This window comes from Podarcis pityusensis (assembly GCF_964106645.2).
Source record: "Podarcis pityusensis genome assembly, chromosome: 10".
Classification (NCBI taxonomy): domain Eukaryota; kingdom Metazoa; phylum Chordata; class Lepidosauria; order Squamata; family Lacertidae; genus Podarcis; species Podarcis pityusensis.
The window spans coordinates 48,539,168-48,551,968 of record NC_138035.1 but is presented as its reverse complement, the minus strand read 5'-3'; the positions used below and the strand labels follow the sequence as shown (position 1 = coordinate 48,551,968).

At 41.9% G+C, this 12,801-nt stretch overlaps 1 long non-coding RNA gene across 1 annotated transcript in view; it reads right to left on the bottom strand.

Annotated features, from left to right (window-relative positions):
* Positions 1–12,801, bottom strand: part of LOC308486097 — a 56,378-nt gene that overhangs the window by 16,253 nt on the left and 27,324 nt on the right. The window lies entirely within an intron of this gene.

Genomic DNA, 12,801 nt, shown 5'->3' with positions numbered 1-12,801 from the left:
AAGTTCTTAACCCGAGATACTACTTTTGGGTTAGCGGAGTCTGTAACCCGAAGTGTTTGTAACCCGAGGTGTTTGTAACCCAAGGTAACACTGTATAAAGATGGCTGGAGAACTGGATCTGAAAGTGGTATCCTGTGGTGGCTCATACCCATTGATATTATAGGTGAGAAGTCAGAGTGTAGACGATTCCAGCTCTCCCCTCAGATCTCCCTACCTGCTGAGTTCAACACTAAGGGCAACACTGAAGAAGAGGAAGTTGACAGGCATTGCCACCCCACTGGACTGCTTATAACTAAGCCTGAAAGCAGGTGAGGGCTAGTTGAATACAGACTGAGGCTGGTGGAGCAGTGAACCCATTCACTCTTATGGAGCAGAATCCACTGGGAGCAGCCACATAGGATGCCACATAAGTGACAGAGTACAGAACTCCCCCTTTAAGCATGCATTAATTCAAAGGTGATTTGCTTCCTTCTGCATTCATTGGCAGCCTTCCAAGCTCTTAGTCTGGTTACCAGGATGTGTTCTGGGGGGGTTTCTTGCTGAAGGACTGGGGAAAAAATGCTGGCAGGAGCAGACTAGCAAAAGCTGAGGATGGCACAGATACTTCAAGCAACGCATTACAGCTCCTAGTTTCATTTGGAAAGGGATCTAAAATAAAAGTGCCAGACTCTTAATGCCTTTATACAAAACTGTGGCAGAGACACACTTGGAGTCCTGTGCCCAGTTCCAGTAGTGGCATTTCAAAAAAGGAGGTGGGAAAAATGGGGGGGGGGGTTGAAATCTGAAAGATCAAGAGGCTGAAACAACTCTTCTGTGAGGGTGGACTATACTGTTGGGACATCTTCGTTTGGAGGAAGAGAAAAGGGCAGGAGACCTGATAGAGAAAACTCATGTAGAGAAAATTCCTTGAGTCAGAAAATTCCTTGAGTCATTCCTTGAATCAGAACAAGTGAATCTGTATCCACTGCCACAGTTTATGAGTAGGGGATTCCAGATTTCACGTCCTGCCCCCGTTACCATTTGCCGATTGCCATGGGACTTGGGGGGGGGTGAATTTTTGGAAGACACCTGTGTTTGAATTTGTTTTGTGTGCGCACGCTGACCAACGCACAGTCTTTGCAGTAAGGCCGGTAGATTCTTATCTGCTGCAGCCTTCATCTGCCTTCACGGCCGTTGTAACATGCTGCTTGTTATCTTCCACCTATTCTGCCATTGAGGACATCTTGGATCATTCTTGGTCTAACTCCTCCCCTTTGACCTTACCGCCTTGGGGGACCCTGCTCGGAGTAGGAGACTCATGATGGCTTCGCTCACAAGGGTCAGAGAAACGTGCAAGCCCACTCACCATGACAAGGTGATAATCCAGCGAGTGAGCCTATCACACAATACTAGAACCTAGATAGTAGAAGCTGAATAGTAGATGGTTGGTTGATGGGGATGATGATGCTTTTATTTATACTCAACCTTTTCCCCTGGCAGGGACTCAGTTATAGGAGAGCCACAGCAGGGATGTGGTAAAATGAAGATTGGATTCGTGAGCTGTTGCTCACCAGTACAACCATTATAATGTGAGTTGTGTTTAATTTTTACCCATTAGCAGCTTTCCCCACCAGAAAGCACCAAGGTTGTGGAGGGCTGTCGGTGCCGAATCAGGTCCCTTATTTTCAATATGATGCATTCAACTTTGTGATATAAATAACCGATGTCACAGTCAGAATATAACTACGTTTAAAGTAAGCATCAGGGTACTTAAAGTGAGCAGCAGCGGAAACAAGCAACTTGGTATGAATAAGTCTCTTTCCTGCCCACACTCTCATTTGCTGGTTCATTAATTTGCAGTGCCCAGAAAATGTGAACATACGAGGTTAATCCTTCCAGCCTTCTGTTTGTATCCTATGCCTCTACAGGACAATACTTCACATGCCACAGCCCTCTCTTGAACTGTGAATACACTGTGGAGTCTATCACTAGAAAAACAAATGTTGACATTTTATTTGTGACAACAGCCACTTTTAAGTGGCAAATTCTGGAATATGAAAGATATACAAAGAGAGGGGGTAATGGCCACATATGTCAAGTTGCTACTGCAATTTCAGGAACGTTATCCAAAGCAAGACTTTAAAAAATAAAATCCTTTGGCACTTTAAAAAAAAACCACACACACCTTGAAATGCAAAACAAAATTAAAGTCATATTAGGCTTTGCATTTCTTCAAACCACTTACTCAGCATCAGTCTGATGGGCTTTGTGGAATGATTGAAAAAGAAGTTGCTTCAAGACTGCTGTTTTAACACTGATAAGGAAGCAAAATAAAGAAAAGAGTGAAGATGATAGTTGGGCACAAACAAGTGACAGGCAATCTAAAGGTGAGAAAGAAGTTATTTAAGGTACAGCGGTTGGAAGGACAATCTAGTGACATGAACGCAGCAAAGACAACCTGAACTTTAGATCTCGAGTGCTGCGGGGGGAAATATTTTAGTTATAAAAGCAATTGGCTTAAGAAGGGATCTGCCGAAGAAATGAATTAAAACTGTGTTCAAAGAAGACATCCAGTATAATGCCTGTTCTCTACAGAGGCATAAACTAGGCAGCCAACAGGTCCCCCCCCCCTCCAGACCCTTCAGCTGTTGTTGGTTTTGAAAAAAAGACAATAAAGGTCAAAATACTGATTCAGTACAACCCATGTGACTGCCAAGCTTTTAAAAGATGTGTTTGATACAAGCAAGAATCATGTCTTCCTTTTGAGATTCTGTCTGTTAAACCTGTGAGCTCAGGGGCAAAAATCATAGCAAACCTGATATTTTACTAAATATCATTTTATTACTTAGGCTGGTTTTGGAATCACAGTTATAAACACTTGATTTTCAAAAATGCCATCTTATTTTGTATCACTAACACACTTTGATTTGGGAAGGGAGAGGATTGTAACTGGAGTCTTAACCTTTGCTTCCTACAGGTAGCAGACTCCTATAAGGATCAAGCTGTGTGTTTCTAAGACCATTGCAAAAGTAGTAGTAGTAGTAGTAGTAGTAGTAGTAGTAATAGAAGAGGAGGAGGAGGAGTTTGGATTTGATATCCTGCTTTATCACTACCCTACGGAGTCTCAAAGTGGCTAACAATCTCCTTTCCCTCCCCCCCCCCCCACAACAAACACTCTGTGAGGTGAGTGAGGCTGAGAGACTTCAGAGAAGTGTAACTAGCCCAAGGTCACCCAGCAGCTGCATGTGGAGGAGCGGGAAAGCGAACCCAGTTCACCAGATTACAAGTCCACTGTTCTTAACCACTACACCACACTGGCTCTGGTAGTAGTAGTAGTAGTAATAGTTGTTGTTGTTGTTGTTGTTTGTACCCCACCCATCTGACTGGGTTGCCCCAACCACTCTGGGCAACTTCCACCAGAAATAAAAACATAATAAAACATAAAACATTTAAAAAATTCCCTCTACAGGGCTGTATAAGTAGGGTAGACCTCTTCACTTCAAGTATGCCCTTATTTCTGAACTTGGAACAAAATCTGGTGGTGCTAATGGACAACTTTTTATCATTTATTATTGTTACTCTTACTATTAAACGTGAAATACCGTGACAGCATATATTGCACGTGCAAAGTGATGATGCATCTGTGGTGTAAACTGGAGTCATCTCCCTCCTAAGAAATGGTGCCTAGGAATTCACTGCAACCGACCTCTTGGGAACTGTGCCTGGATTAAACCTAAATTGTTTTGACAATGTTTATTACTGATTTAGCTTTCTAATCATCTTATGCAAATAGGGCTGTTTGGGAAGAGAACAAACCTAACCGCTTCATGCTATCCAAGGCCATCATCATAATAAGGTACATTCTCTCATACTCCTGCAATGTAACAAAGCAGTTTGCTATTTGTCCTTGTCAAGTGGGAAGCATAACCAGCACAGCTGACTGTCCATTCGTGGCAACAATTTGCATCAGAAGAAGAAGAAGAAGAGTTTGGATTTGATATCCCGCCTTTCACTCCCTTTAAGGAGTCTCAAAGCGGCTAACATTCTCCTTTCCCTTCCTCCCCCACAACAAACACTCTGTGAGGTGAGTGGGGCTGAGAGACTTCAAAGAAGTGTGACTGGCCCAAGGTCACCCAGCAGCTGCATGTGGAGGAGCGGAGACTCAAACCCGGTTCCCCAGATTATGAGACTACCGCTCTTAACCACTACACCACACTGGCTCACATGTGAACAAAGTTCTTTAATACCACTCCTCTCTGATTTGGCAAGCTGAAAGATAACACTCTGGTCCATTCTGCACATCTATGTACATGTTTTCATATGGATGTATATGTGTTGATGTATACAGAGTGGATTAGGATTTCTGCTCTGCTACAAAAATAAGGATACAGAGTGAGATCCAATGTCAGGCATCTGCAAACTCAGCAGTGCTTCTCCTTCCTTCCAGCCGCTTTCCATCCCACCATTCACCCTCTCAAAAAAAAAACCTTTCCCAAAGGGTGTGAGACCTTCTATAGCCATTTTTGAGTGTGCATGGGGGACAGGAGTGGGGAGAATAAAAGTCCCATTGCACAAATTGATCTTCACTGTGCAAGTAAGTTGCCACAACTGGTTTTCACTCATGGCCTTTAACAGTATATTTCCAACTGCTTAAAATGCCTGGTACCAAGAACTGAAAGCTGAAGCTCCAAAGGTCAACTTTCTACCCACCACGCTTGTTCGAAAATCCCATCTACGTGTATTGGAAAAGCAAAGCCACTCTGGGGTGATACAGCCATGCTGGAGCTGCTCCATTTCAAAATCTGGCAAATGACCACAGCTTTGAATGCACCCACACTTTAAAAAAATTGCCAATCTCTCCTCTTGAAAACTTCATAGGAAGCCATGCAACAAGGGCAGACTACTTCCAGCGCATAACTCCAGTGCTTAAAACTCTCATGGCCTGCCCAAATGCTACTGGCTCAAGTTCAAAGTTCCTACAAGGCCCTGGACAACTTGAGTCCAGGATTCCCAAACATCTGTTTTAAGCAAGTTTTCTGATTTCATGGTTAGTTTTAACTGATGTTATTGTTTACTGTATCTTTTTAACCTCACTGTGAACTGCTTAGAGACTAAAGAGAACAATCCTGATGCTTTTTAAAATATATATATTATTAATTGACTTGTTTTCTGTGAAATTCAAATTGTAGTGATTATTTCTAAAGTTGTATTTGCATATTTTATGGCAATTTGTGTCCTATGGGCCTGCACCAATTAAAAACCTAGTAATGCCCCTGTTCTTGAGGCTGACCCAGAATAAGAAATGTTTGTCCACCCCTCTCCCCCCCCCCCAGTGAACCATCTATGTACAGAAATCCTCAGTTGCTTCATGTCTATCTGTTTAATTGCAACGAGACTCTGGAAGAGGGCTTGCTCCCAAGGGGGACCATATCCTTCTATCAAGAAAAACAGTCAGGGAAAGATCAAGCCTAGACATAATAGAAATTGCAAGCGTCTGTGCTCTGTAGACATATGGGATAACTTTTCAAAAATGTTAGAACAAGGCAAGAATCAGCAGGAAGATTCTCCTATTAGTATTCCCAGCAACATCTCAAAGCTCCAATAAGTCTCACATACTTCATGCTAGGAGGGAATCTGCGAGGACTGCAGTTTATTCTGTGGCCAAGGAGATGCTCAGAAATGTGACTGAATACATTCTCCCGGGGCTTTGCTAATTCCTACGGCTGTGATCCAATTCAGTGAAAACAACCAGGCATGGTGGGGGGTAATCGCTGGAACTGGTTGGGATTTGTAAATAGTTTGGGTAAAAAATTGAGAAGCTGTGAGGAAAAAATATCTGTTTAACATTCTAGTCTAAGAGCCTGGTGTCAAAAACCACTTCAAAAGTTTGAACACTTTAGCTTTTATCAGTTGCCAAGAAGAAGGAAGTGAGGGAGGTTTGTCCATCGTTACCTTGCTTTTCCCCACAGTAAAAAGGGAGGGTTTTGTGTCCTATACAGATTGCTTCAGTCCTTCATGTGATCTGGGTTTCCAACCTACATATGTACAGATCTAGGTGTGCAGGCTTTTGTCCTGCAAATGCCCACAACTCATGTGTACACACCAAGAGCTCCAGACATCCACAACTAACATGGACACATCAACAGTGGGGCCACAGAAGTTGTGCAAAGTCAGAGGCAGGACAGCCCTGTTTGAAGTGATTGAAAGAGGTCTCCTCCATCCATATAACATATGAAGATGGCTAGATTCAGGGAGCTAGAATAAGAAAAAAATCCCCTAGCTATTCTAAAAGGCCTACAGAAACATGGGCATGACAGTTTTGCCATAAACCCAAACACCAGAAGTGAACAGAGATAGGAAAGTATACCTGTCCTTAAAGCAAAGCAGAAGTATGTTCTATCATGGAGAGCGCTTGGTCAGTTCTGTCCTAGGAGAACTTTGAATCTAATGGTTTTTTAATACCTTTTTGCCAAGGCATGCCTGTCAGGGACTGGACTGAGAAGGAATGGTGGAGACCGCCTCCTCCTTCTCCTCAACCTTCCAGAGAAAAGGAAGACTGTATAGGTTTATGACAGTGGTTTGCAGAAGGTCACAGCTCTGAGACAGAAGAAGGGCAAAGCTGGGCGATAATGGGAGAAGAGGAGGGGAGAGAAGCAGAGCCGGAGCACCTGGCTGACACATTATCGCTAGAAAGCATCCCAGACCCCCCTTCTCCCAGACTCTGGTGACTGATGAAAGTAGGAGAGCAGAGAGCTAAGAGGCAATTGGCCTTAAGCAGCCACCATAAGGGGAGTGGGGCTGTTGATTATTGAGAAGGGAAGGGGGTGGAGCTTACTTGGAGCAACACTATTACTCCTAGAGGCAGCATTTCTAAGCCTATCTCTGTGAATACTGAATAAATGACCTAGTAAGAGCTTCTTGTCTATCTATTACTGGCAGCCTGCCATGGGGGGAGAATCGGATTCCCTGAAGCCTGACATGCCATTGTGGAAGCGGGGGGGGGGGGGGCTGTGAACTGAGTGATTTCTACAGTTTCCATAATACCTTCTAGAATAGTGACAAATGGTTAAAACTGGCCATCCTGTTTGCTTAACCAAAAGGTGAAAGACTTGTGTTGGTGAGCCATTATCTAAACCTGGCCATCTCTGTCTGCTATCTGCCTTCAAATCACCTCACCATTGTGTGGATGGATCCCTTTGAGGCACTGAGTATCCTGTACTTGACAGCTAAATTTGTATGTGTTAATCTTTAGGTCAGATGTGTGTGAACTCAGGATATGGCCATGAGTCGTTCAGGAGGCTGGTAGTTCCAGAGTCACCAAAGTTTCATCATGGAGAGTCTCATGTCACATTAGAGTTATGTCAATATTACACTCATGTCATGATCTGCTGTGATGAACCCTATCATAAGTTCAAATTCACACACACCTCTTCACAACTCCCCCATGGACACTCTGGACCTAGTCTTGGGATGTTTTGCTATCTCCTTCATTTGTGGGACTCAAGGCAACAACTTCAGCATTGCAGAGGCTGCCACTGAGTTACTGTTGACCATTACGAAAACGATTTTATAGAAAAAAGTAGCCACTATCCTTAAGTATGATCTACCTGAAATATTATGTGCTCTGGTTTATTTCTCTTATTCGGGTTCACGTATACTTTTGTAAATTAAATTAAAAGATAAGTGAATTAGCACTGTCATATTGTACCAGTGGTTAGGGCATTGCTTATATAAATATGTCTGCATGAGTATAGAACACACGGAAAGCTTGTTTATTCTGTTAATAGGTCTCAGTTATTTAGGATTATTTATTTAATTTTTTAATTTTTTTTTTAAAAAGCATCATCTATCATGTCTGCCATAATGAACTCCTGCAAAGGTCAAATGTAATGGCTAGATGCTGCAGGAATGGATGATTCCACTGTAATCCTGTTATCCTCCCACTTGGCTAATTTAATTCCATTGCATTTAACAGTGTAAAGGGGAAAGAGCAGCCACTTGGCTCCCCTCCACACACTCCTGTGTCCGCAGTCCCCTGAGCTTGGTTTTGTGTTTCCCTACTGCTGTAATTGCATTAGTAATGAAAATGTATGGTAAAAATAATTATTGCCTACTTCGTATTTTGTTGGCATCAGTGAAAGTTTGCTGGGGGGGGGGAGAAAGTGTTTAATTAGCTCTTGCTCTTCCTCACTTAGTCTTGACTTTTCCCTACTTGAGTCTATGTTTCAAGGCACAGATGTTTAATGGCCTGATACGTACTTCCATTTTGGAATATGAGTAAGCAGTCTAATTTTTATTATGCAAGTACTAGCAAATGCAGTGGGAAGGGCAGGTTCCAAAAGTGAGGGTTGATTTCAATACAACGGCATGGTAGGCATTTTGGTTATTTTTATTTAATTCTGTAGCTAATTGCTCCATGTCTACCATTTGAATGATATCTCTTGCTTTTTTGAAATTGGGGATGTGGTCCGGCCAAAGTCCCACAGATGTCAGTGGGAGAGATTTCTGGTGCAATGCTGTATGTGGCTACTCAGAAATAATCTGCAACAAAATCAGTATTGCTTACTCCCAGCTACGTGGACATTGGGTTGCAGTCAATTGTTTCACTCTACTATCCAAATAAATAACTGGGTTCTTTGGCTTTGACTAGACTGGTGATTACATGATGAAAAGGAGGAAACAATGGTTGAGGGTTCAAATTTTCTAACACATTACCAGCATCCATATGGATAACGAACATGTGGATGATGACAGCCAGCATAGTGGTTAGGGCAGCCTTTCTCAACCTATCAACTCCCATCATCCCTAGCTAGCAAGGCCAGAGCTCAGGCATGATGATGGGAGTTGTAGTCCAACAACATCTGGGGACCCAAGGTTGAGAAACACTGGGTTAGGGTGTTGAATTAGGACCAATGAGACCTGGTTCAAATTCCCAGTCACCCATGAGTGACCTTTGGCCCTTTCCTCTTCCTCTCTCATCCTAATCTGCCTCACACTATTGTTATAAGGATAAAGCGGAAAGAACCATTTATGCCACTTTGAGCTCCTTGGATAAAAGATTGGGTATAGCTGTAGTACAAATAATAAAATGATAAACATTCACACTGGATTCACACCGCTGAAACCATTGGCACTGTCTTGATACAAATAGTTTCTAGATTGCATTCTGATCAGTAGCATCTTTGGCCACCTCCCAGTGTCTTATGCAGCTGGTAATCATGGGCTTGTAGGTCAACTCATGATCCCAAGTTGCTCACCCATCCCACAATAGTACTAGCATCAACAGAAGTAAAAATAAAATGTTATGTCCCTGTCTCTATTATAAACTTTCTATTGCCTGATAGGCTATGACCTATTGCAGTTGATGGCCTTGTGGCCATCACATACCGGTATTTGCTGCACCTTACTCTTTCACAGGCTTTTATTTTAAGCCTCACCTCTACCACCCACGCCTAAATCTGTCAAGTAGTTGTTGAAGGTTAGATAGAAAAATGAATTCAGTCTTGTAGTGAAAACTCCCAGTGTTTCAAACAACATTACGAATTACTGTGGCCAGACTGTCCCTGCTCAAGAAATATTGTAGTTGGCATACCAGCTGTAGCCTCTTAGCCACTGAGGCTACCTGAGCTTCCAGAAACAAAGAAGGATACAGGAGCACCCCCAAACTCTGAACTTATTCTTCTGGAAGGAGTATGATCCCATCCAGAACAGTCAACTGGACATTCTCCCGGATGTGGGAAGCACCAACTCACAGTGCCTCTATCTTACTGGGGTTCCTGCTCAGCTTATTGGCCCATGTGAAATGTGAGGCTCAAAATACATCTATCCATCAAAATTTGCACTTTTCTGAATTATGCAGTTCTCCAATCAACTAATGGGTACGAAAATGCATATACTAGGGTAACATGTGCATAAAAATGCACATATTAGTGAAAATAGCATAAAAAAGCAGCATGTTGTTGGAAATTACTGTGCACAATTGTGCACGTTAGACAACATTGCATACAAAAATGTGTTCATTAAGAGAAAGTCACACCAAAATGCTGATGAATTTTCATGAGGATTTTTCCTTTTTTAAAATGCAAATTGTTACAGAAATGTGAGGAATTGAATTTAAGATCGGAAAAAGGAGAAGCAAGAGAATTAATATTGGCAGATCCATCCCTAATCTTGAGAGATGACAGATGTTAGATAAAACAACCCTTCACTATCTCACTAAGTGTAGCAGAAACACTGTGTTCATTTTCCTCCATCCCTCTCTAAGAAACTCAGGCTAGCTTTACTGAGCTTGGAAAAATGTTGACAGAAAATATATCTGAAGAAATAGGATGAGGAAATACAATGAACTGCCGCCACTCACACACACACCCCCCAACACACACACACGAGAAGGCAGTTTAAGGTTCAATTCATTTCTAGTAGCGTTGCCAATTGGATAAAATATTTAATGGCACTGCATTCTGAACTATATATTTTTGACAATACATTTCATGCCTTGTATGGCACTGAAGTTATGAGATTGGAGTGAATAATGTAAGAGAAACTCAACATTTTTTGCAGCACAAGGCTCAGATTTGTTATTTTCTACCACTGTGCCACTAGCTAAATCAAGCCTCGATAATACATAACTGGTACTTACTTTGTAGGGATTATATTAAAATATAAGAAGGTCTCAACCTCCTGTCTTTTTCAATGCAATATTAAAATCACATTAATATTTAAAGTGCCAGTATCCATTGAGGAGAATAAAAATTTAAAGAGCATGTACAAATCAGCGCTGCTGAAATTTAAGAGCTTTCTTTTTCTCTCTCTTCAAACCAATGTTATCTATCCATACAACAATCCTGGCAGCAAATCAACAATAGCCAGGCTAGGAGAATATAATGCTTTTGCAGTGTTTATCACAGGGATTTGTAGAAACCCAGTAATTTTCATAAGCCAAGGGAAATGTAGAAATGTGCACTTGGCCATGATGCTCAAAAGTAGTATATGCAAAATCTACCAGAGCAGCCCATTTTGAAAGGAATGGATTATTCATTTCTCCCATTCATTTCAGTGGGATTCAGCGAATCGTCCCATGTTTATTCTGTTTCTGATTAATGGAAAATGATCTGGAGAAGAATTTCCCCACAACAGCATCTATTTTAAAACAAATATATTGCATATATTGCTAAATATAGGAAGTTCTATAACTAATTGTAATTATAAGATAGGACACTGCTTACCACTGATCTGAACAGAACTGCTCACAACTCTCATGTGGACTCCATTTCACTGCCTCATACTTGGGGGGAAATCCCATTGGATGAGGCCGTAGAACAGAGTTAGCTAACACAGGGCTGCCCAGAGGTTGTTGGACTACAATTCCTATCAAACTTGATAGGACAAACAAATGTTTGTCCATGCTGGCTGTAACTGATAAGAGTTGGAGTCCCTGGTGGGGCACATGCCACAGAAGACTACTCAGTCTTTCCTCATAAAGATTGAGGCCAACATAGGGCTTTTTTTCAGCCAGAACTCAGTTCTGGCATCTCTCAGGTGGGCACCATTGCCAGTATAAGAGAACGAGGGAAGTGTACATGGTGAGTTCTGGCACTTCATTTTCTAGAAAAATACCACTGGACTTCCAGTGTTAATTTGGGGAAGATCTATGGAAACTACTTGTATGTAATCAACTTTACCAGAAGTTGATCTCTATTTATTCAGGAGGGGATGTTTCTTAAAGTACTTTACTTGGGACTCGGCTGCCCAAGATTGGAGCCCACTGGGTATCAAGCAATCTCTCTGCAGAGTGCTCTAGCAACATGTCCTTGCTCTCGGTTCATATATGCGGTCTGGACTTGATGGGGATGAATGAACGGCTGGAGATTTAGAGGACATAAAATATAGCACACCTGCCTTTGCTGTGCATGCGCCATGACAAGTGAAACCACCACAGAAAGTCGGAGATTTAAATAACCTAATGTGCCCTTCAAATGGCATTGATTGTTTGCTCACACAAGCTGAGCAGGGGACTCATGGTGCGGCACGACCACAGACAGAGCTCTGAAAATATCAGCCTGACTTTTAAGAAGAGCAGGTTTCTCCCCACTTTTTATTGTAGAGAAAAGAATCCACATATATAGTCAGGGGTTATTTTTCAGCCACATGTCAGAAACCAGAGAATAAAACTGTATCAGAGAAGTTGTGATTTTAGCACTGATGAACTGTGCTGCTGCAAGCACCTTAGACTCAGTTGCCTCACCCACCTTTACTGTGTATCTATTATATAAGTTGTAAATGAAAGAAAACTTTAAGTTGGGGCTACGTGCAATTCTACACAGAAAATGCTACACTTTTTCTATTGCAAAACAACACTGAACAGGGTAACTTACATAAGCAATCTGTAAAACAATAATTCATCAAGGAAGCGGCCTAGGTCAAAGCCATCTATTAGTTTAGAAAAAGAGAGAAGATAGTGCTTCTCATTTTTGAGCAACGTTAATTAATAGATATAGTCCAGCTATGCTTTTTATGCATATTTTAACGTGTGTTTTCCCTCTCCAACTCAGTTTGTCCTGTGCAGCTTCTTGCTGAATCGTTTTGCTGACTTCACTATATGACGCTTTTGAGTGACTATGACTAATTGTAAGGAACATGCACAGGTACTGAGGGAGATGGTGGATAATTCCCCTGACCAGCTGCTTTATGCACGTAATTAATCAAGTGGCAGCTGACATTGATCCAAACTTGTTAGTCTGCTGAGATGGAGTATTTAACAGATACCGCAGCTACATGTGAATTAGAGACGGTCTAGCTGCGCATACCAGTCTAGCTTTCAAT